The 24,524-nt window shown below is 41.8% G+C and overlaps 2 long non-coding RNA genes across 2 annotated transcripts in view; one reads left to right on the top strand and one right to left on the bottom strand.

The window, feature by feature from the left end:
- Nucleotides 1-8,475: 8,475 nt before the first annotated feature.
- LOC146544728 (uncharacterized) lies at nt 8,476-14,697 on the top strand. The gene is made up of 3 exons (XR_014882534.1): nt 8,476-8,638; nt 8,763-11,170; nt 13,910-14,697. It is a non-coding gene; the product is annotated as an uncharacterized LOC146544728 (long non-coding RNA).
- Nucleotides 14,698-17,037: 2,340 nt separating this feature from the next.
- LOC146544727 (uncharacterized) overlaps nt 17,038-24,524 on the bottom strand; it is a 27,074-nt gene continuing 19,587 nt past the window's right edge. The window contains exon 3 of the long non-coding RNA XR_014882532.1: nt 17,038-20,381. This is a non-coding gene — a long non-coding RNA (uncharacterized LOC146544727). The remainder of the gene's footprint in view (nt 20,382-24,524) is intronic.

Genomic DNA, 24,524 nt, shown 5'->3' with positions numbered 1-24,524 from the left:
CTACCATCTATTTTTCCACTGGCTTTTATTTCTAATGTGCCTCAGCCTCTGAGCAAATGTGAATCTGAGCCCCTTCGTTCAGTAGAATTTATTATCCTTCGGGGAGGGGGACCAAGATCACAATTGTAAGTGCTCCCTCCGCTCACATACGCATGCACGCACACACACACTAGATGTGCTGTCTGTGCACCACTCCCCTATTGTTTTCACTGTAACTGATTTTGGCATCAGCTCTTTAGCACTTTGGAAGGGCCTTCATTAGCACTGGGACACTGTCCAAAAGGAATCCAGAAAAATCAACACATGGCTGCTCTTGTTCTCATGATAAATGACAGCTTTGGCTGAAAAACAACAACAGTAAGGAAGCAAAACAAAACCCAAAAAGCAACAAGGGTAGCCATAATGTGAATAGGAGAAGTCAGACATGACTAACTCAGCCTGGATGGGGAATGGGGTTGACTGGGAGGGGGCAGGGGGATTCCTCCCTTAGTCCTGGATTTAAAAAGTGGTTTGGCCTTTCTGCTGAGATGGGGGGCTCATTCTCGTAGGGGAAAGATATAGGGGCGTGGGGAGAGGCAGTGAGCAGACACCACAGCTTTGGTGGCACAAATGAAAGGGCAGTGGTTTAAGGACAATAAAATGTCTGCCATCCTCACAGGGAAGAGGGATCCACATCCCTTCTATAAAGCACAGCTTACGAATGCAGTGAATGTATTCGGCTGCTGTATTAACCCATTTATTCCCCAATGGCTGTGTTTACACTCGAATCCTGAAGTGCTTACTCAGGCAAAACTCCCAGTTGACCTAGTCCTGAAGGCTTTAATCAGGAAGTATGCCCAGTGACTTCAATGGGAGCTTTGTCTCAATAACTATTCAGGATAAGGCCCATAGGGATCTTGAAACTAGAACTAATTGAATTTTTTGCACGGCATGCCTTTTCACTTGAAAAGAACTCCTTTTACCCCAAAACAATTGTTCACTAAATATGTCAGTCATTTTTCTTTATTATTTGAAATTTTCTATCATATTTTACCAGGATGCTCACAGACTTCTTACTTTGTACAGAATTCAAAATGAAACAAAATCATGATAGAGATCTTGACTCTTTTCCTAAGGGGGGGGGGGAGGGGAGGGGGGGAAGATAACTAGTTACCTAGTTTTGAAACAGTGTTGGTAAAAACTATGGAAAAGACCTAAAGAATGTCAGAAAATAAGTAAATGTCTTTTTCAAAGCAATAAAAATAGGCTTGCTGAGATTTTTTTGGTGGCGGTATTGTTATATACTTTCCTTGCATTTTGATGTTTTTCCATTAAGAACTGTGGCATACTATCAGTGAATACACAAGTTTGTATATAGTTGTTCTTAATTACCACAACCAATGTTTAAATTCATTGTGGAGCCTCTAAAAAAATTTAAAAGTCAGCCCTGACCTTCAAACTTTTCTACCTGCTAAAGTGGATGAGTTCTGAGGAATCCTCCAACTTGAACAACTGTTTTAGGCTTGCTTTCTGCATGGAAGACAAATATGGAAAGAAACACCTGAAAGAAAATTTTGAGGCAAATATCCCAAGTCTGTGAAAATGTGTACAAAGCCATGACAAGGCAAAGGTGTCCTGGATCTGTTTACAAAGTGGGGTTTGTGCCTTTATTTTCAAGCCTTAGAATAGCCTTCTTTCCTAAAACTATATTTCAGGGTCTGGAGTCCAATCCGGGAGAGTTATGGTTTTAAAACACGTTTAGAAACTATGTTTTCAAATGAGATATTGAATTTCATGAGAGGGGGAAAAAAAATGCAAACTGTGAGTGCAAATCTGCTGTAAATAAAAAGAAGCAATGTTTTCCACAAATTGTCGGTGAGCTTTGCGCACCATGTGCCTCATCCCAACTTGGCACATATCAGATGGCTGGTCAACAGTGACCCATGAGAATACATACAGGGCCCTTACACATCAGCTGCATTACAACTTGTTCATTACCACACGCAGCATCCCACATTGATCATGAATACATATCATTAGAAAACAGGCTGTACGCTGATGAGGAGTTTGGAAATTGTCCTGCTTGAAATTCATGTGAGGCGTGTAGCTTTGATAGATTTTTGGACTGCTCACTTAATATGTTTAAAACACAGAAGAGTATTTCATTGGAACTTGCATTATCCATGCAAAAACACTTAAAAGAAAACCCTATGTACTGACTTTATTTTTGCTACAGCAGAGGCCTGATGCAGCTTGCTGACTGACCCTCTCTGGTCTCTGAATTTGACTCAAGGCTTTAACAAACTTGGGTCAGGCCATCATTCTGAACCCACATGAACTCACAACTCCCAGTGCTTTCAGATGAGCTTCGTGTAAAGCTGGATCCTTTCTTAGCTGCCGTTCAACAGAAATTCAGGGGCACTATTGGATTAGAGCTGATCCTTTCCCATACCGCCCTTGCTCAGCTAAATCACTGAGAACAATCAGTTGAGAGACTTCTAAATTCCCCTTCACACCCACCCAATTAAACTTTTATCATATGGGTTGATCCCGTGATATAAAACACAAGTGTGTCTTAATGCAATTTGAAGTCACAGGCAGCCTTCTGGGAGAAGGGCAGATGCCTGATGTACCTTAAGCTGATGTATTAGATGCTGTTTTTTCCTGCTTTATGCCATTAGTACACTTGTTCACCATCTCTCCTACTACATTGCCATCAGGGAGATCTAAGCTTGGCAGCAGGCTGGGATCCCTGCCTCTGAGCTGAAAGAGGTTGAGCTATTTGCAGAAATAATGCTTTCCAGACGTACTAAACAGCACTCATCTTTCCAGATGGAGGGGCATTAGTGTTGCTTCCAGCCATCTCTTCACCTTCTGGTGTACTTGCCACTCCTCCCTTATGCACCATGAGCCTTATGCTGCAGATACCTCTCTGCATGCTGAGAAACTCTGCGATCTGCTTGCACCTTGCAGCCTTGCAGCCAGCTGGAACAGGGATAAATCTCATCCCATTTTATTGGGGGACTCTTCAAATAGGAAACAGGGGCCTCTGGAAGGATCAAGACGTTCAAGGACCTTTTTTCCCTCCCACGTTCTATATTTCTACCCAAAGGTTTGAAAAAGAAGAGGATTTGGCAGGTAGAGAATCTGCTGAAGATAAGCTCTGATGGCAGCCAATCTAAAGGGGAAGAGACAGGGAAACTCAGTGATGAAGAGGTAACGGCCTCAGTGCTAAAGCAAAGCTTTTAGTGGTCCCACAAGACCTGCATACTGCCTGGTCCAACGACCAAGGGCTAAGAGCCAAGCCTTCAACATGGAGATCTTGGATCTGTGGCACACCAGGCTACATCAACTCTGACGAGGTCATCTGGATCACATGAATGCTTCAAGTCAAGCAACTGAAAAAAATTTATTATGTTTTTCTTTCTCTTCCCCCCCACCCCCCCCCTCCCCTTTTTTTGTTCTCCATGTGAATCCCCAGTGGAAGAAATCCACCAAACGAGCATGTTGATTTTGGCAAAGGCACACACAGTCACTCTGTTCTAAAGATGAGCTGACACGTGCAGATTCACAGACTAGCCATTTCTAAAGGTTAATTAAATATTGCCATTGTTTTCCAAGCTATTAATGTATGTTATTCTATTTTTCTCTGTTTAAGAACATCTGGGTTTTGGAGTTAAAAAATATGCAACCTTCTGTCCTCCTTCAGAAAAGGTCTTAAAAAACACACACAGAGTGTCTCCTTTAAAAATAAGGAATGGTCATCCTCAGAGTCACATTACATAGTTGAGAAAAAAATCTTAAAAAAATATTAGGAAAAATGTACTTCCATAAATCAAAACATTCGATGTGCATTCTCATCTGCTGAGGGTGTCTCAGGACTAACTCACAGCAAATGAGCTGTAAGAGAGACTCCTGGTGTTAGTCAGCCCATCTTTATTTGCTGAAGTTACAGAAAGTTGTTACACGTAGACATGTTCCTCACTCTATCCTTGGTGCCAGGATGTGTGACAGCCAGTTCTGTTTGGAGTGCTGGCAACTACTGTGTAAATGGACTGGATCTGCACAGCTCTCTTTGTTTCTGTCCAGTGTCCCTTCTCAGCATTTTGGACTCAGCTTATGGACAGATGTGAGGTGAAAGAAAGAATGAGTAGGATTAAAAGAATGCATCCCTAGTTACAAACAGGGGGTGCAGAAACCTAACCGCCTGGCTTGGCAGAAGCAGGGAAGTAAATGCCTACAAAATGTTCAAGGCAGTCTTAGTCCCAGTAACAGGGTTTGGCAGCAGGAGCCATGGAAAGGTAGGCTTTGCCTGCATTGCATTTCTGCTTTTCTGCATTGCCACTGTGATACCTGCAACAAAGCAGCTTCAACTCCTTGCACCAAATCTCCTTCTCCAGGCCAGGCTGTAGGTAGTACAAAACCCCAACCTGCTGACATTTTTCTCTTCTTTGCCCAGATGAAAATAACTGCTCAAGATACACAGGAAAAAGAAAAAAGAAAATTGGAATCTAATCCAGGATCTCCCATGCCTCCATTTACCCTTCTGTCAAGCTAAATTTCAGCTGTGTTGTGTTATTAATATTAAAAAAAATTGCTTGGAAATTCTTAGACTTAAAAAACATAGAAACATAAAATATTGTCCTAAGACTGAGAATGTGGTTTTGCATATTAGATGACTCTTCCCCAGCAACCAGACATTGAGCTTCAGGGTCAGGCTGCCTGCACTAATCAAAGCCCCATACAAATTCCACAGACATTCACCATCCCTAGTGCAGATTCTGGCCCCAACACATTCCAGGCCCAGCCATCAGCTAGTGTGTAGTTTTTGCCAATGTAGTGGAATTGAATTAACTAAACCTACTCAAGAAGTGTCTGGATAATGTTCTCAGACGTATGGTCTGATTTTTGAGTTGTGCTATGTGGAGCCAAGAGCTGGACTCAGTGATTCTTATGGGTCCCTTTCAACTTGGGATACTCTATGATTCTAAGATTCTACTCATGGGTGAGTTAGACCAGTGTTGGTCTAACTTATGTCTTTTTGCCTCACCTTACCATCTCTGCATCCACGCTGCAGTTGTCACTGATTCCTTTCTCACCTCCTTTCTAGGATGGCAAGCCATGGTGTGTCACTTCCCCTAATTTACCTGTTCATACTAGCAGAGGTGAAGAGAGTTCTGTACTGACTTCTGCATCCCTCTATAATGCATCCAAGGGCAAAAAATAAAAGGGGCTGCACTGCCAGTTGTAGGTAAGGTCTGGTATGGATCAATACAAACCAGCTTTGGCATGCCTGCCATGTCCTGTGCTGCCTTGTACTTGACTATCTCTGCCCTATACTGCCATATGCAGTGTGTTTCACCAGTGTACTCCCTAATGCTACTGTACTCAGCCCTTCCTGACACTGCTGGGACCCCAACTGTCACTTGAAATGAGAAAAACTTTTTATTTCTGTCATGTTCTACAAATGGTTTGATGACTCCTCCTAGCAAGCATTTCACCAGTAGACAAAAAGTTACCATATCACAGTGCCTGTTCTGGCCTGCAAGTTAGCAAACAATAAATCTTAATTACACTTAAGTGCCAAGAATCTGAAAAGAGTGAAGCAATGTTAATCAGCTGTGCATTGGTCCCAACTCCTGCCTCTGCTTTGGCTGGAGATGCAGCTGCAGGAATGCATAAACTAGTTTTTTATTTGTTTGTGCCAGTACAATCAGTGGTAGCTGCTCCTTAAGAGCGTTTCCAGTATTAGTGGGCTTACTGGCATTCATCCTATTAGCATCTCAGATGCAGGTGGCATCTGGAAAGTTTTATTTTAGAAGACTTTTAGAATTGTACTTTGGTTAATAAGAAGCATTATGTTTAAATATCTCGGCAGTTTTCCAGAGAGTAGCTCAGTCTCATGACATCTGCTCAGTGGATACTTGTTACCTTTGGGTTTATTGAAAGAAACCCTCGGAGCAACCTTTTTGTTAGCAATCTGCTTCATAGGCCCTGCAACAGAATAATGCTGGAGTGAAAATGGAGCTGCTAGCAGAGAGGATTTTCTATGCTGTAACAAACTGGAACTGGAATTCTGGAACTTGCATGTCATAGCATTCAATAACATTGCCTGGTTTTCCTTGTTTTCCACTTTGTGAAGTTCTACCATTTTTATTCAAGAACTGGGCCTGCAGATCTCAGCTCAGTGGGATGCAGTAAGGTTTCCAATTTGGGAAGGGATATCTGCTCTGAAGAGAGTTTTACAGCAGAGGTGCAGGCAGCTCCAGCACATATAGTCGGATTTGCACTTCCCATCTTGCGCACTACCGTGAGCCAATCTTAAGTAACTGCTCCCACTGTTCAGGAGTGTTGACAAATTATGCTGGTTGAATAATGGCTCATTCATTATACATAAAAGGAATCACCAGTTCATCTTCCGAATTTCACCTATTCCAATATTTAGCGTTCAATGGGAAAATGATTGAATGGAAGTCCTGCTAGTGAACAAGAGGATTTCATTTATAAGGAGCAAAGTAAGTCCCGTTGCCAGAAAGAAAAACATACCTTTCATGAAATTCCCCTTTATTAATAGCTGACAGAGCATAGCTGGTAAACCAAACCAGCGATTCAGCAGCTTCCATAAATTAAACCAAAGCAGAAACTGCTTTTACAAAAGGATCAGCTGGAGCTTGGGCTCCTGTTTGGTGACATCACTCAAGCCAGGCTTGCAGATTAAAGAGCAATAAAACTACAAGTGTAAGCCAAAGTGAAGGAGTTGAAATGATGTTTTTCCTGTGAAATGCGAGCATAAGAACTAAGTATCATTCTGAAGATGCAGCTGGGGCCAAAACCTCTGGCTGTGTTGGCGTGGCTCCACTGAAATCAAAGCAGCAAAACTGCAAGCAGAGACTGAGCTGATTTGCAACTCCTACATATTTCACACTTCTGTGTAGTTTCTAATCCTCCTTGAGGTCTGGATTTCCTTTTTATAAGAGGACAGATCGCTCATTTAAAAAATAACAGAATTATGTTTTCAGAAGTTATTTCGTATCTTTTGTAAGTGCCAGAAAAACACAATCATTCTCTTCAACATCATAGAATCATAGAATGGCCAGGGTTGGAAGGGACCTCAAGTATCATCAAGTTCCAGCCCCCCTGCCACATGCAGGGCCACCAACCTCCAGATGTGGTACAAGAGCAGGCTGCCCAGGGCCACATCCAACCTGGCCTTGAACACCTCAAGGGACGGGGCATGCACAACCTCTCTGGGCAGCCTGTTCCAGCACCTCACCACTCCCTCTGTGAAGAACTTCCCCCTGACACCCAATCTAAACCTTCCCCCCTTGAGCGTAAAACCATCCCCCCTTGTCCTGTCACTATCTACCTGAGTAAAAAGTTGATTCCCCATCCAAACATCCAAACTGGTAAATTCAGATTTTGAGAGTGTTTCTAGCAAACAAACTGCAGAAATCAGGCGAAGTCTTAGAGGCTCATAAATGTGTGCCAGCTTCATCAAAGTATCAGAATAAAACACAGGAGACACCTAGGTGTTGGACAGAGCTCTAAAATAACTCGATTCTGCTTCATTGAAGGATATAGACTAAACTCAGAAAAGCTAGTTTTGGGAATAACACTCAGTAGTTTCTGTCCAAGCCATGGATTTCAGTTCATTCCTAAATTAAATAAAGTAAGTTATTAAGTTTTGGAAGAAGACTTCACCAGTCAGCTGACACTACTGTGATGCTGCCTTGTTTTCTTCTTTTTTTTTACCATGCATTTTGGGACATGGTTGTGGAGTTGAAAAAAGTGGAAATTCAGAACAATTAAATTGCAACCATATGAAAAAGCACACATCTTGCTACCATTGTCTTGCAGGGTCTTTTCTTGTGGTGTCAAACCTGGCTTCAGGAATGTTTTAGATGACAGAGAGTGTTTAGAAGAGAGAACTGAGATCACCCCAGTGGTTTAGGTGACAGCTGCTATAAAGATGGACTTGAAAATGAAGTAGTATACAAGATATTCAGTAAGTATTCCAAGAGATATTTTAGGAGTCTTGGGAACATTAATTCCACGTACAAATCAAAAGTTTTGTCCCTGGCCGCTGGGCAAGAGCTCTTAGAAAAGACCAAGAGTATTTAAATAAGTAGGCAACGTGTGCAAATCAGTCCAAACCAAAATGAACAGAGGCAACTTGTTTTAAATATAGACAAATGCCTTTGATAGCAAGGTCAGATTAAAAAAAAAAAAAAATTGGACTGCTTATAAAGAGAACTTTCTCCACTTTGACAAATATATTTTCTCCTATGTTTCTCTGCACTGTGTCAGGATCCCTGCATGCAGATGTAGGGAACTGTGTCTCTGGGTGCTGTTCAGCCAAGCAACAGCAGTGTCATCAGGTGCAGTGGCTTTGGGTCTGAGCAGTGTATCTGGCTGCAGGCTGAGATCAGGTCCAGACAGTCCAGGAGCTGGATCAGAGTCTGATGACCATCTGCACTGAGTCTGTCAGCCAAAACCATCTTGGCCAGTACAGTGCTGGGGAATTATTGTGTCTTTGTCTCTTTTTGATCTTTCAGATTACTCTGGGAATCAGAGGAGCTACTGGAAAGGCATAACACAGGGCTCAGCAGGAGAATTACTGTCCTGGACCCGGGCCTTCTTGGAACTCTTATTCTTGGAGGTGAGTACATTTATTTTGGAGTCTTTGCGCTGTTGCCTCCATAAACTAGGTGTGCATTTACTACTTCCATCAGTGGGGAGCTGTTAGTTGTTAGCAACAACTAATGACATGTAATTTTCTCCAGGCTCTTGGAAATGGACAACCATTTGGATTCCCTAGGCACATGTCAACCAGATTGGAGTGCAAAGTTCTCATGGAGATAGTCTTTCTTGGTGTAAATACATCACCATGCCCTTGAGGAGTCATCCTCTTGATGTTTGAAGTACAGATCAGAATGCTGCTCAGGTCACTTCCCTATCTCCCACCTCCAAGATGTCTGTAGGTAATTTCGTAACACAGTTTCTGGGCCAACATTCTCTCACTACAGAGGAGGTAAAAAAGATGAGTTCCCAATGTGTTAGTGAGGCAGCTGTGATTAAATTCTTTATCTGGGAAGCTTTCTCATGTATTTGTGTGTTCAAGCCAACAAGCCAGTTCTGCAACAAGATGTAGCACCAAGATTTTCCTGTCTACCAATGTCTTATCTGAGAAGAGACCAACTTGACTCAGAGCTAATGAAGTTGCCGACTAAATCCATAAGGCAAATTCACATGTATTAGGTTGACAAGAGATCTAATTATGGGGTGTTGGAATCATTTTGATACCCACAGGGATAGGAGCACTTGTAATAAAAGGAAATTTGCCAACAGGGAACTAAGATTTTACTGATCAGGAGTTAGTGATTAGCCCCATAGGCTGAGAAAGAATTAGCAACAACTAATGACATGTAATGAGATGTGCATATTTATATGATTTGAATGCCATGCATTCTTAGATGGCTAACAGCCACTGTTGTACTTTTTATGAAGATCTTCTTGCTCATGAGGGGGCAAATGGCAGGATTTTGTGCTTGAAATTGCTTGATCCCGTTTGATCCAAACTGGCCTCAGTCTACTCTGCTCATCATTCTTTTTCTCACCATTTGCTCAAGAATTGACAAATTTAAGTTCAAACAGTAGAAGGGACAATCTCTGGTTTTTGCTTTCCTGTCACCAATAGCCACTGAGAGTGAAGAAACCAAGAAAGAGCCACAAACACCCCTAACATTTTTAACCATGAATAGCTGGAAAGAGAAGCAAACAGCACAGAGCTGTTGCTTTTTTGGAAAAATCGCACTTGGATATATGTAACTTTAGTGAAATCCACTCTAACACAGACCTGAAGAGCAACAGCACACTTAAAATTGCTCCTCCAGCTTCCCAGGGGAGGAGGAATGAGAGGCAGCATGTTTCGACCTGACCCAGGAGCAGGAGCTGGAGACAGTTCACAAGGATACCAACAGGGCAAATTGGAAAGGTGGAAAGGAGCAAGCCTGTGTATTTCCTAATGCAGCGCAGCTTCTCCCAAAAGCAAATCCTTTGAAGAAAATGTGCAGGTAAGAACCATTAAACACTCCTGGGAGAGAAAAGGTTGACATCATATTTTTCCTCTACATAAAAATGTATTCCTACATACCTTACTTGTAAAGCATGCCTAGGAGTCCAGCTCTCTTATTATCCTCCAGTGTTATTCCCCTCTTTTCTTATGCTAAGTCACTTGTGGGGAAAAAAAATAACAGCAAAGCACTCTATTAATGGAAAACCTCTTCACTTCAATGGAGCCAAGAAATGCAAGAAATGCACACTGTCCCTGAATTCAGCTCAAGGGAATGAAGAATGGAAGTAATTCACAGCCATCTTATACTCGTCTAAGTCTCTCTCTCTCCATCTCATCCTACAGGCTTTCATCTTTAGTCTCAGTGGCACAGTGGCAGATGTCACTTTGGCACTGCTTCTGAGCTGTTCTCTGTGAATTAACAGTGGAATTCGATACAGGATCAGGTTCTAACAACCTCACTCAGTGACCTGGTACCATCTAACTACCAGAAATATTGTCAAAATTAAGGGCTCCCACAGGCTGTTACTGGTGATCCTACCAGTGTGCCAGCTAGAGACCCCATCACCTCCTCTGACCACAGATCTGCAGGCACATCTCTGGGTGTGGCTGGAATATACTCTCCGAAGGATGCTGAGAATCAAATATGAGGTAGGCACTTGGCCTTAGCAGACTGTGCACAAGATGGCAATGGGAATAGCAGGTGGGTAAGTTACAGCATGGGCCATGTTTATGGCAGCATTTTTTTTTTTTTTCACAATCCTCTGATACCATCTAGTCCAAAGCAAGGCTGTGAGCACTCACCTCAAAGTATGTAGATAGCACTAAGTCCCCATTTAACTCTTCATCTGCAAGTCTGCTACGACATACCACTTAAATCTTTTTTTTTTTCCTTTGCATTTTATTTCCTATGCCGATTTTCAGATAGATAGACGAAACTGTGACAAAGGAACACCACAGTACTCACCCACTGTCTGCTGCTGGTGGGTCTCACTGGTGGTACTGCAGGCTTGACCCCTATCTCTCTTTCACAGCTGCCTCCAGCAAGTGCCATGCTCATTGTATAAATGTGCTGCTCATCAAGATAAAAGGAATAAGGATCTATCTCAAAGCACTTAGGTATGATTAAATAAAGGAGGCCATTTCCTGTGCTGCTAATCTGGTTCCTTTCAAAATCACTAACTTCACTTTTTGAAAAGTTACCATCTTTTAATTCTCATGGGTCTCCTCTACAGTTCTCCTCCTCCTTCCTGAAAAGGGGTGATCCACTTCATGATACAACAGGAGCTCACAGGACTGATTAAAGTGAACTCCATGCAACACAAACAGTGATTTTTCATGTACAAAATGAAAGAATTGAACTGCTCTCTCTTTTGAGTTTTGTCTGGGTCAGGATACCCAATTAACCTGCAGGTTCCTGTACTGGCAGTTACCTGCTCTTCACTTTGAAATCAAGTCACTCTCCTGTTTTAGGAGCTCGCCTGCTCTGAAAGCCTTCCTGTTCTTTAATATGATAGAATAAAGCAGAAGCAGCTACTATGAAAAAAGGAAGAAAGAAAGAAAGAAAGAAAGAAAAAGAAAGAAAGAAAGAAAGAAAGAAAGAAAGAAAGAAAGAAAGAAAGAAAGAAAGAAAGAAAGAAAGAAAGAAAGAAAGAAAGAAAGAAAGAAAGAAAGAAAGAAAGGAAGAAAGGAAGGAAGGAAGGAAGGAAGGAAGGAAGGAAGGAAGGAAGGAAGGAAGGAAGGAAGGAAGGAAGGAAGGAAGGAAGGAAGGAAGGAAGGAAGGAAGGAAGGAAGGAAGGAAGGAAGAAGAAGGAAGGAAGGAAGGAAGGAAGGAAGGAAGGAAGGAAGGAAGGAAGGAAGGAAGGAAGGAAGGAAGGAAGGAAGGAAGGAAGGAAGGAAGGAAGGAAGAAAGAAAGGAAGAAAGAAAGAGAAAGGAAGAAAAAAGGAAGGAAGGAAGGAAGGAAGGAAGGAAGGAAGGAAGGAAGGAAGGAAGGAAGGAAGGAAGGAAGGAAGGAAGGAAGGAAGGAAGGAAAGAAAGAAAAAACAGGCTCGTTCCACATGGCCTCTTCCTATACGATTTGAGTATGACTGTCAAAAGTTCAATAACATCTTAACTGCTTGGCTACTAAGAGGCAAGCTATTTTAAGACTTCAATATTTTGTGTGTATGTATGAAGTCAAATAAGGCTCTACGTTATACGTTCCCACCCATAATGCTTCAAGGGTTTAGACTGCACAACCTCTGTGTGTGTATTTTTTGGTGCCATTGTTATTTGCAGAAACCCAGTCAGATTATGTATCGTGCTGTGCTTTCCAGATTAGGCTCCACATGCAACATAACTACATGCTGAATGCTGTAATGTTTGGTAGTCCTACTTTTTTCCTCCACTTCTTATTTGGCTTGCAGGATTTGCGCTGAAGTAGAAAAACAGAGGACTTTGTGTATTTATTAACATAAGTTCAAGCACGTGAGAGTGAAGCTGAGGGTGTGACTAAGCAGGCTTTTACCTGCAATAACCATACAAAATGTCCATTGAACATAAAGAGGAAGGACTGCGTAGGCAGTGAAGCCAAATCTCTTCTCGGCACAATGAAACCCCAAGGCTGCAGCCATGGTGCTTGACACTTGAAGTGCAACACATATCTGACCACACTGAATACATCACATGCCTCTACTTTGGACTGTTGCTCTGTGAAAGTGTGTGTTGAGCAAAGCCATAGGCAAAAATGAGTTGGATGCATCTGACATGGGGGCATGTGCTGCATAAATCACAACCTGTATCTCTGTCTCAGCCTGGGTGGGAATGTGACTGCTGTGACATGTCAGAACCCATCTCTGCTCACACTGCTTAAGTTCACTGATAGTGTGCAAGCAATGAAAATCTGCAGAGAGCCATATACAACTGATGTCTCTCTGCTGCATAGCGTAGCAGGTAGAATTAAGTTAGTTATACACTGAGCCTGACTTTCCTTTATCCTATGTCATGGACAGAATTTTACATTTGTGCAATAGGATGACAAAGTCAGCATGGTAAGAAAATGGAGAATGGGGTTTATGGCACTAAGGGATCTACATATTTTTTTCTATAAATATAGGCTTTGGCCAAAGTTCACTAAGCTATGATTTTAAATTGGATGTTTTGGAAGTGATGAATAATAGTGAAAACAGTATTTTTAACTTCCTTTCCGTAAGGCTTTCCTCAGGGTGATCTGAAAATATTTGCAGTGTTTTGGAGCAGACCTTTTTGCTCCAACTTTAATTTCACATATGTGCCACAGATTGTAAGGCTCTATCACACCAAAAAATTAAATCATATGTGAAAGTCTTGTGCTAACTTCATGGAGGCTGACACTATATCTTCAGAGAAGTTAGATTTTCTGCATCACAAGACTGCTTCAAAGCTTTTCATCATTACAGTTCCCTTGGTGTACAGCTCCTTCCTTGACAGCCATTTGGTCTGTCCAACCTCCAGCTTCAGTCAGGCTTTCCTCACCACTCATACCTGATCTTTTGACTCTGAGTACCTGAAACAATTCTTTTGCAATCTACTCAGTAATATAAAATGAGATAATCTGCAAAGCTTTTCCAAAAGCTATGAGCAAATTGTCCACTTGAAAACCACCTCTCCCTTTCCACAGTACCTTGGGCAGTATGAAAATCATATGAGAAAATTGACTGGGGGAAGAAAATGCAAGTACATTTCAAAATTGTAGTGCATCGTGATGGAATAGTGGAATAGTGTTTGTAAAAACATGCATTTCTTTGTTAGTTGTTTTTTTTGTTTGTTTGTTTTTTGTTTGTTTTTTATGTTTCCTTTGGGATATTTTGATGAATAAGTCAAGAATTGCCTCCCTCCAGTTAACAGGTTAGAGATGAATACAAAGTTGAGAATGGAACCATCTCTGAAGGGCAGAGTAGGAAGGAAGAGCAGCATGAGTAGTGCTTCTGTGGAGAGCATGGAGAGCTTACAGACCGTCACTGAAAAGAGATGGGACATAAGGCTCAGGAAGGAGCTCCTATACTCTGAGCCTGCCTTGGTCTGTCCACTGCAGCATCCATTCCATGGAACTGACGTTTATTTCTCCCCCTTGTTTTCTCTTTCTTTTTCAAACAAAATTCTGGATTGAGTATTTTGTCCGCAGAACGTCTGAAAAAAAAGAATCAACACCAAAACCTCTTCCTTTACATAAGCCTTCTCAAGATCTTCCATACAGTAGTCTTTTGTGGCTTTTGTCAAGTTATAAAGAACCATTCTATATCAGAAGGAAATCTGCTATGGGACAGATGCCAGCATGATTGCAAGAGATAGTAAACCTCAAAAAGCTTGAAATCTGGTTTGGTTTCCATGAAGTTGAACCTCTGGGAATCATTGCTTCCTGTCTGGGGATCTGGTTTTAGAAGCAACCAGATAGGAATTATTGTTTTAATGTCATTTTCTGCTGCTGGTTTTAGGCCAAATCTGGGAGCACAGAGGTGCTCAATTACTGTAATGAACAAATACAACAGTTTTGCTGCCTGGAAATACATTTGTTTGTGGTTTGTGTTCCGTATTTGATTTTTATTTTATTATTGAACACAGTGGCCTACCTCTAGACCTCTGTTCTGATAGGTAGACCTATTGGAGATCTCTAATTCATTAAAATATGGCTGCCCTACTACTTCTGCTATTCCCCAGCAACCATAGAAACATACTTTATGTTAATAATTTTTTGTATTTCTCATTAACAGCCAAAGTCTGCTCCTGATCCCTGCTAGAGTGTCATTGACTTCCATGGAGCAAATCCAGATTTACATTGATTATCATTAAGAGTTGTTTTACCACCAGGCTCATAGCAGAAACTTAATTAAAATTAGTTTTGCTGATGTTACTCCTCGATTTTCCAGTCAAGGGAAACAAATCGTCAAGGAGATTTCTTCACTGGTCAGTCTCAGAGCCTGCGAATGCATCTCACATCCTTCCCCCCTCTTCCTCATGCCCAGTCTCCCCTCACCAGACCCCTCTTGCACGCATTGTTTGATAGCAACGGGGTCAGTAGCAAACGTAGAGTTCAGCACTATAGAAGTGGAAACAGAAAGCAGCCATGGGCAATTAACCAGGGCTGTGACTGCTTATGTTTGGTTCCTGCTTCCATTTCTGTTTCCATGGAAATGGACATCAGATCATTGGAAATAAAGTAAATTTTCTACTTCTCTTCACCTTAATATCAGCTGGGCTATACAATCCAAATAAATCTGAACTTATCTAATTAAGTGTGATTTTGCAGATCTTTTCGTTTCATTGAAATAAACTGACAAAAGCAACATTTCTTTTGAAGTACGTGGAAGCGATTGGCTGTCCTTTGGGCAAGGAGTAGGTAAGCTTGCCCACCCTTTTGCTTTGTAAGGTATCGAAACATGCAAACATCCATCCTACCCCTTGCTCTGTGTTCTTGCCTGCCCATTAATATTGTGGTGCTGAACAGTACTCATCACTTGCCCATTAGGGGTCATTTAAGCATAAATGACCTCCCTTACAGAGCCTGTGTGGGTTAAAGACCTCTTCTTTGTCTGGCTGCTGAGGCTTTGAGGTTCATTTGTATTGCAGAACAGCTGCATAAAAAAAGGTTCAAGCCCACCTTTTAAGGTCATATGGTCTCAGAGGAGGAGCTTTGACCTAGAAGGATTTCCCAGGTGAAAAGCTCAGGGTTTGGGAACAAAGGGAAAAAGTGTTTTTTTAAGCTTTCACATTCCTGTGAGAGGCTGAGAAAGATGAAACTTCTGTGTCTTTTGTAAATGAACACATTATAGCCTGCACATTTGATTTCTCCCTCTAGACGTGAAGCTGATCTGCAAAACTGTTAGACCTGTAGAAGGGTAACAGAAATTTTTGTTTTGGCTTTTGACACAACAAATCAGGCAAAGAGAATCACAAGGGCTGATTTCAACAAAAATATCCCATGTCATGAGTCAATATTCAGTTGTAGAAGCTGCCTTTGCTTCAGCTCATCAAGGCAAAACTGGAAATGACCTGTCTAGCAATGTACACCACCCACCAGAAGATGCTGTGTAGATTTTCCTCACAGCACCCCTCTAATTCTGTAATAAAAAATTGCCATCAAAATAGCACCAAATAATATCTCTGCATGAGTTGTCGTTGCACTTTGCAATTCAGAGTTATTGAAAGAATAAATATCATTGCTGTATTAATGTAAATTCAATGCCAATAAGCAGGGTTTTTTTTATAACAGGGCTCATTTTACAGCAGAAAGTTGAGGAAAACACAGCCTCATTTTCCCTGGGCCTACCAAAGTGTTAATTTTTGGCGCCCACTGATGAGAAGGGTTAGAAAGAAAGAAATCAAAGTGGATCTACATAGGATGGAAGGTTTAAACCACTTAATTACTGTAGCTGTAGCACATTTTTGCTAGTGCATGGATCACAAAAGCTTCATTCCTGTGGAAATCAGTCATGCGTGGGAGATCAGGAATTACAGATACTTCGCTAGTGTGAGGGATTTGCTCTGGTCATTTAAGGAGGTTTCCTCCAGTGACAAAAGCTTTGTCCCTGATACTAATGCACAGTACGTAACAAATTTACTTTAAAATGACCTATAACCTAATCATATACAGTCCTAAAATATTCATCTTTAAATGACTCACATCAAATTCTTCTGTCATAACATAGAGCTCTCTCTTTCTCTTTTTTTTTCTTTTTTTTTTTAATTTAAATCCATCTCTGTTGAAGATGCTGCCTTGTCCTGAGGAAGTGGAAAAAGCTAGATGATAGGTAACTACATGCTGTCACTGGTGCTGTCAATGGTAAAAGTTCTGGTTTTTCCTCTCTATCCTAAAAACAAACTTCAAGCTCTCTTTTTCTGCTTCATCCCATTATGTTGGTCACTATCACAAGCATTAACACAATCTCCAAGACAAATCTATCTACATGAGTTTATTTCCTCAGAATCTATTACACATGCATTTAAAACTAAGGTCAAACACATCAGCCACTGAAACTGCACAAGCGATCACCTACAAATGAGGATGCATCAGAATCTCAGTTCACGGTGCTGGAACCATTCACAAAATACCTGGACAAGACAGAAGTCTATTAAGTATCATTTGAATTTAGACAGCAAAGCAAACAAAGCGCAGGAATCAATGTGCAGGATATTTAAGGGGCATATAAAATGAAATAAAATATCTGGAACTGTAGATTGAGGTCTAGTCTACAGTGGTGGAGTCACAGTTTTCCTGGATTTCCTAGAGCACTGGAGCATGTTAAGAGAAGGGCAACAAAGCCATGAGGAGTCTGGAGCACAAGTCCTATGGGGAGCAGCTGAGGGAGCTGGGGTTGTTTAGTCTGGAGAAGAGGAGGGTGAAGGGAGACCTTATTGCTCTCTACGACTACCTGAAGGGAGACTGTGGTGAGGTGTGCACCAGCCTCTTCTACCATTTAACTAGAGATGGGACTAGAGGGAATAGCCTCAAGTTGCACCAGGGGAGATTCAGGCTGGATGTTAGGAAATACTGCTTCTCTGAAAGAGTGGTCAGGTGCTGGAATGGGCTGCCCAAGGAAGTAGTGGAGTCACTGCCCCTGGAGGTATTCAGAAACACTTAAGATGTACTGAGGGATGTGGTTTAGTGGAAAATATAAGTGATAGGTGGACAGTTGGAATGGATGATGTTGGAGATCTTTTCCAACGTTGGTGGTTCTATGATTCTATGCTCTCAGATGTCTTTTCCAACCTTAATGATGGTTCTACGACATGTTGATAATAAGTTAATGTGCCAGTACAGCCTCTATTTACTCTATAGTTCTTAAAAAACTATACAAGGCAAAATATACCATTTGATAAAACTGCACCTATGTTTTAGCTTTTATTTCAGTAAAAGTACTATTTCAAAGAAATAATCATATCCCCAGCCTATGTTAGAAGCAAACTCCTAGTTTAGATTTTGTCTAATTGTCATTTTGTAGAATAGATCCCCAGAGCCTCTTCTACTATTCATATTGGTTTTGATCATATCTCAGCAGACTTTTTTCAAGTACTCAGAAAGATTTAAAGTGGATGAATCTTAAAGGCTAATAAATACCTGATGAAAAATGAGGAAATACATTAAAGTTGAATTACCATTTTTTCCCTTTTACTCTCAAGATTCCACTGAAATCAATGAACTTACAGTTACTTAAAGCTGTAGCATTATATGGGTGAATCAGGTACAGCATGTTGCAATAAATGACCAGGACTTGCTGGCAGACTTTCTCAGAATCAAACATGCACCCTTAAATTTCACACTATTTTCACAATCTTGTAACAGCAAAGCAAAACAAGAGGTTCAGTGTGCAGTCAGAACAAAATCTTTTTTCTCTGGTCTAAGTATTTAGCCAATACAGTATCACAGAAACATTGATTTCTGTTCTCAGCCTAAGAATCCTCCTGATAGTCTCATGCAGAACCAAAGATCCAACACAATCTCTTCTTTTATGGCTAAGAAAATGCTAGGAGAATCGTTATCCCTGGGAAAGATTTCTCTGATAGACGAGGAAGGACTGTTCATTAGTGTCATGAATGATGCTGCCTCTTTTTTATGCAACTTGCATTCACTGATGCTGGCACTGTCAGAGCCTCCAACTGTGTGCACAATTCAGTTCATCGAACAAGGCAGCATCCTTTCCAGATACACTCAACGTGCGGTATTATGGTTTGGAAATTCATTCCACAGAAGAGAAACACAAATTATTTCAATTCTCAAAAAAGAAAGGAAAAAAGGCACAGTCTGTGCTTCTTTTTCCATGCTATTAGAGAGATTATCAGGAAAAAATAAACACAGCAGTTGCTCAAAGTCCCACAGAAGCAAAACAAGGACTTCAGGCCACTCCATACATAGCATGGAGCCATTTCTCTGTTTACTTACAAGATATAAAATAATACATTTTTCAGTTTTTCCTTTGAAATAATTATTCAGTGCTGGCAGAGAAATTTTATGAAATTTTAAATGGGAAAAAAGCCCCGAACCTGCAGTTTTAAGTCCTCTTTGCTCTCAAGCCCTTTTTTTTTTTTTTTTTTTTTGGTGCATTTAGCACAGCAGAGTGTCAATGTCTGCAGGGAATGGCTGTCTCTCTGTGATGCTGAACGAAAGCAGAGGCCAGCTCCACACTCTTGATTCACCTGCAGAGCTCAAGGTGCATCAGCAAATGGCATGTTGTCCCTGAACAGTAAGGACCAGATCCAAGAAAGAAGCTGTGCCGGGTGCACGTATGTGCCTTGGAGCTTGCCATATGAGAGAGCCTCGAGCTAACGGCAGGAGAGCAGATACATCTACTTGGAGAAGCAGAGAGTCCTGTGGAGATAAAAGCTCCTGGCCCAGGAGCTGGGTAGGCACTTTACATCAACAAATCTGACACAGGGACAAAAGCCCAGTCTTCTCATGGGCCTGGTACCAGCAGGGATCATCTGTGAAGGGCATGTAGGGCTTGGGGCTGCTCTGATTACTGTGGGTTCTTCTCCCTCACCTCATCAAGTAGACAAGGGAAATGTACAGCTGGGCCCATACTTTTTAAGATCATGGCATTCATCCCTAACCCACACACACACCTCTGAGCTGCAAAAACCAGTGTGCTGAGCAAGCGGCCATCTGGAGCCTGCATATGGGGAAAACCTGAGGATGGAACATAGGGGTGCATTTAAAATTCCACTTCTCTCCAGAGCTTGGATATGTTACACTGAGCTTTTTCACTTTGCATGCTTCTTTCTGGCAGAACTGAGCATGGTCCCAGTTTTGTTCCTTGAAAAAGGAGACACATCTCTGAGATCCTTCGTTTTCCATAACAGCTGAGGAGTCTCACCCAAAGTGCTCTCTCCCCATTTGTGCCTGAGGAGATATGCTACTTCATGCAGAAGGCTCTTGGTCACTCTCTCTGTAAGGCATATGAGTTGGAAATATCATCCTTCACTTCTCTTTACAATACAGTCCTGTTTTCCAGGAAAAAATGTATATATTTATTGAATGAGAAAGAAGAATCCTAACTCTAAGGCCTGGTGGTCAAAGAGGTGAATCCCACATAGATTTATCTGGCACTGGTTTGTACATTTTACCTTTGGAAACAGAGGAGGCTGTGGGAGCAGGCACCCTTGAGCCAGTCCAGGGCAAGTCTAAGACAGAGAGCAGCTCCTTCCAGCTCAATGGGCTGCAAGCACAACGAACTCTCCCCACTTGAATGAGGCAGTAGAGCAAGGGGCTGATTTCTTGGGCAGGACCTTATAAGAAAGCGATTGTCACCACAGCCATTCTTGTAGTTGTGGATCTGGCAGAGCAGCAGGCAATTTGGAAGTGTCCTTGTGAGGCTGAGCCTTGAAAGAAGATAAGAAGATAAGATGAACACATAGTTCATGGTTTCTAATCCAGCTTAAATGTCAGATAAGTACGCCCTTGCACAGCTTGGTCAAGGCAGGAGCACTGCTTAGGCATACTCCAAAACAGTGCTAGATGCCTTGGGAGCTTTAATATCAAGGCCTGAAGGATCTGCATAGTCTAAGTGCCTGTAAGACCAGTCGGGAGCTGTACACTTAGGCAAATGATTTGCTTCCAGTTACATTTAACACGTATGATTTTTTCTCTTTCATCTGGTGTGAGATGCAGCTTCATTTGGGATGCAGATCTTGCCACAGGCCATGTTCCCCAGTCCCTTCTCGGAGGGACTCCTAAAGAAAAAAAGAAGAGCCCTCTGATAAACCAGTAGGGAATCACTTGAAAAGGGGTTATATAGGTCCTCTGAGATAATTGCCAGCTTTAAAACAAACAAACAATCCAATAAACATGCAAACAATCCATGGTAGAAACAGAGCACTCATTTTTTCATTATCAGCCATCAAGGTAAAGGGAAAGAAGGGAATAAAGTCTGTGCCTGAAATATTTGTATGGAAACTTTTCAGGCTGGATATAAAGAACAATAATTTATTATTTCAGGAAATACTCCAGCATCAAGCAATGACCCCCGGTTGGTGTCAATGCTTATCCAACAGGATTACTGTTCAGAAAGCTTTATGGTTACCACATAATGTTTAATCAGCGCATTAAAAATAAATTAAAGATTTGCTAATTGTAATGTAATTAGCTTAATTTAATTACATTGCTCAGTGACTGAGAATTTTATTGTTATTGTGAGATCTTTTCTCATTCGGGGCCTGAAGTTAAGTGGTGCAGTATTGACAGCCGTTTCCTCCCTTAATATTCTGCTTCAGGAATGAGTGGTGAAATTTTTACCTGAATATTGCAATTTATCACAATCAGTATCATCACAAATTACACAAAGCATCCAGAAACATGATAACTTCTAAATGAAGTGTCTGTAACAAGGGCAGTAGCAGCCTTGGCTGTTAATTTGTCATATTTCATAGCCAGCCTGACACCCTGTCCAATTTGCTTGTAAGCTTTATCACAAAGACAGCTATGTGAGCTGCCTCTGACTATGAGCAGAATGGAGGAGATAGACAGAAATTCAGTAAAGGCAGATTGGCTCTTCAGGTTCCCTGGTTTTGCATACAATCCTGCTGAAAATCAACAGCCTCATGTCTTGGTGGTGTTTGTTTTCTCCATTGAAATCCCCCTCCCTCTTCCTCCTCCTCCCTGCTTCCTCATTAAGGCAACCCAAATCTTTTTCTTCAAGACTCCCTGCTGACCATAATCCAATGGTCAACATAATTTATCAGCGGTTACAGAAGTTAAAAGAAGTAAGAGGTATATCAGCACTAAGGAAGCACCATTACTTATCTTACACAGGCTCTCAATTTCAAGGCAAAGCATGTCACCTCCTCCAATAACCTGTTTTTCCTTTGGGGAAAAAGTTGTGTGGCAACTATAAAAATGGCCATGAATATCCCTTTAGGAAATCTGTCTCTCTTCTGCTGTTATCTTCCAGATGCTCCGAGGTCTTCAATCAATTTGCATTGATTTAAGCAACGTCATTCAATACATATTAACATTCTGATTTAACGGGAATTGTGTGAAGAGTAAGTCTCCCTTTCTGTTCTTGACTTGCCAAGCACAAGATACTACAAAATCTATAGGATGGTCAAGATCAACAGGTTTCAAAAGACTGACTTAAAAAATGCAGAGGACTACTATTTTATCTTATCTAAAACACCAAAATCAGACTGATCTTGGTTTTTTTGTTTTTGTTGTTGTTGTTGTTAAGAAGAAAAACAAGCCTCTCCAATGAGGCAGGAGCTGTGCTGCTCCCTTTTATTACCTGCCCCAGAGGATCAGCCCCCAGCACAAGAAAGACACAGAGCTTTTGAAACGGGTCCAGAGGAAGGTCACTGAGATGATCAAAGGGCTGGAGCACCTCTCCTTTGAAGAAAGGTTGAAGGAACTGGACTTGTTTAGCTTGGAGAAGAGAAGGCTCCAGGGAGACATCATTGTGGCCTTCCAGTACTTGAAGGGAGCATATAAACAGGAGGGGGAATGGCTGTTTACATGGGTGGATAGCGATAAGACAAGGGGGAATGGTTTTAAACTGAGACAGGGGAGGTTTAGGTTAGATATTAGGAGGAAGTTTTTCACACAGAGAGTGGTGACGCACTGGAACAGGTTGCCCAAGGAGGTTGTGGATCCCCCATCCCTGGAGGCATTCAAGGCCAGGCTGGATGTGGCTCTGGGCAGCCTGGTCTAGTGGATGGTGACCCTGCACATAGCAGGGGGGTTGAAAGTAGATGATCTTTGAGGTACTTTTCAACCCAAGCCGTTCCACGATTCTATGATGATTCTATGGTCAGCCCAAACGCCCACACTTCTCCAGTTTTGCTGCTTGTCCAGGCACTGCTATTAGGCTGTAAACTCTACCAGAAGACCCAGCAGCTGGTCTCTGCAACTTCTAAGTGGTTTTGCAGATCCGTGCCTTATTACACCAGCAACCAAGAGAGCAACCATAGAAAAAGGAACAGAGAGCATTCCAGTCTTTACAGCTGAGCTTCCAGGGGAGCTGTAAAACCTCAGATGCTGCTGGAGAATTGTGAGAAAACAGAGAGCTTGTGAGGCCTGCTGCTAACAGGAAAGAGGAATTTGAGAATGGAGACTGACTGAGAGTCTGAACACACTGAGAGAAATGGAGGTAGAAGAAAGAGAGGATAGAGAAGAACAAAACATGGTATGAACTGGACAAGAAATACTACAATTGTAAAAACAGCAGAAAGAAAGAGGAAGAGAATTTAGACAAAGGGTAGATATATTTTCAAGTCTGAAGGAGCTTATTTGAGCCAAGTGACCATATGTCAGTCTCCTGAGGTTTTGCCTGTCATGTTAAACTCCAGGCCCACTGATTCTGTAGGATGCAATCTTCTGCACACAGCTACCACTGTGAGTGAGTCATTTGGTACAGTTCCTGTGGCAAGAATCCCAAATGTGTCAGGCCTGGACTAAAAAGCAAGATGGAGAGTGAATACACCTGAAGGCACATTTGGCACTTTAATTTTGAGCAGATATCACTTCTAATTATAGCCAGCCTCATGCCAGCTTACTACCGTTCGAGTGCTTGTGGGTTCGCGCATCGAGTGCCAGATTTAATCCATTCAAGGTAAAGTGCGAGAGAACCAATTGCATTTTGCATGCCTTCTACCTGAATGATTTGCTTTGTTGTTCCCAATTTGCAGTTTGACTGGAAGATTTGCACCCCTCTGGTTAGTTCTGGTTGGCTTCTCTGCAGCCACATGGGTATATTTTTCAGCTGAATGAAGCCCAGCTGGCAGGCTCAATTTGCCCCACAAATGAGTCATATCTTTCTCTCTCTAATTTCACCTGCACAAGAGAATTGTGGGTTCCTCTCATAATTCTTTGAGTTCAAAAATCTTAATGCCAAACGGTGGCTCATTCCTGCCCTAGCACTTGGAGCTTTCATCTTGCTTGCCTTGAAGACAGCAGCAAAGCTCAAGAGAAAGCCATTAGTGAGCATTACTTAAATAGCAAATTTAGTTAAGAAAAGCATTTCCATGTCTGATTGTGTCAGATCTTGATCTTATATGAAGCCTAGTGCTGCATAAGGACTAGTGGTTACAACATGTTTTTCACTATGACCTAGGGCTTGGAGCGGAGGGAAGGTTTACCATAATTATGCGTCCATTTCTTTTCAATACAGAACAGTAAAACACAGAACAGAAGGAGGATTTGCCTCTTCACCCCTTAAATCCACTTAATCTTGGATTATGAGCCATATTCACCCAATTTTTGCTGGGATCTTAAGGCAGCACCACGCTGCCTTTGGGGTGCCGGGTGCTGGGAAGCTGGAGAAGGATCTGAGAGTCTTCCACTTTCCATGAGCAAAACAGGAGCGTTTTTACATGTGTAGAACCAAATAGTGCAGGTCTGTGCTCAGCCACGCTCTAGGTCTATGTATGGAAGTACTTGCAGTGTACATACAGTGCAGCCAGAAAGGGTTTGCTTTAATAACTACTCCAATGCTAGTAGCTTCCACAGCATGTTTTTTTCAGCAGTTCTGCCAC

Source organism: Meleagris gallopavo, chromosome 3 (assembly GCF_905368555.1).
Source record: "Meleagris gallopavo chromosome 3, MGAL_WU_HG_1.1, whole genome shotgun sequence".
Taxonomy (NCBI): Eukaryota; Metazoa; Chordata; class Aves; order Galliformes; family Phasianidae; genus Meleagris; species Meleagris gallopavo.
This window is presented reverse-complemented; position numbering and strand designations above follow the sequence as displayed.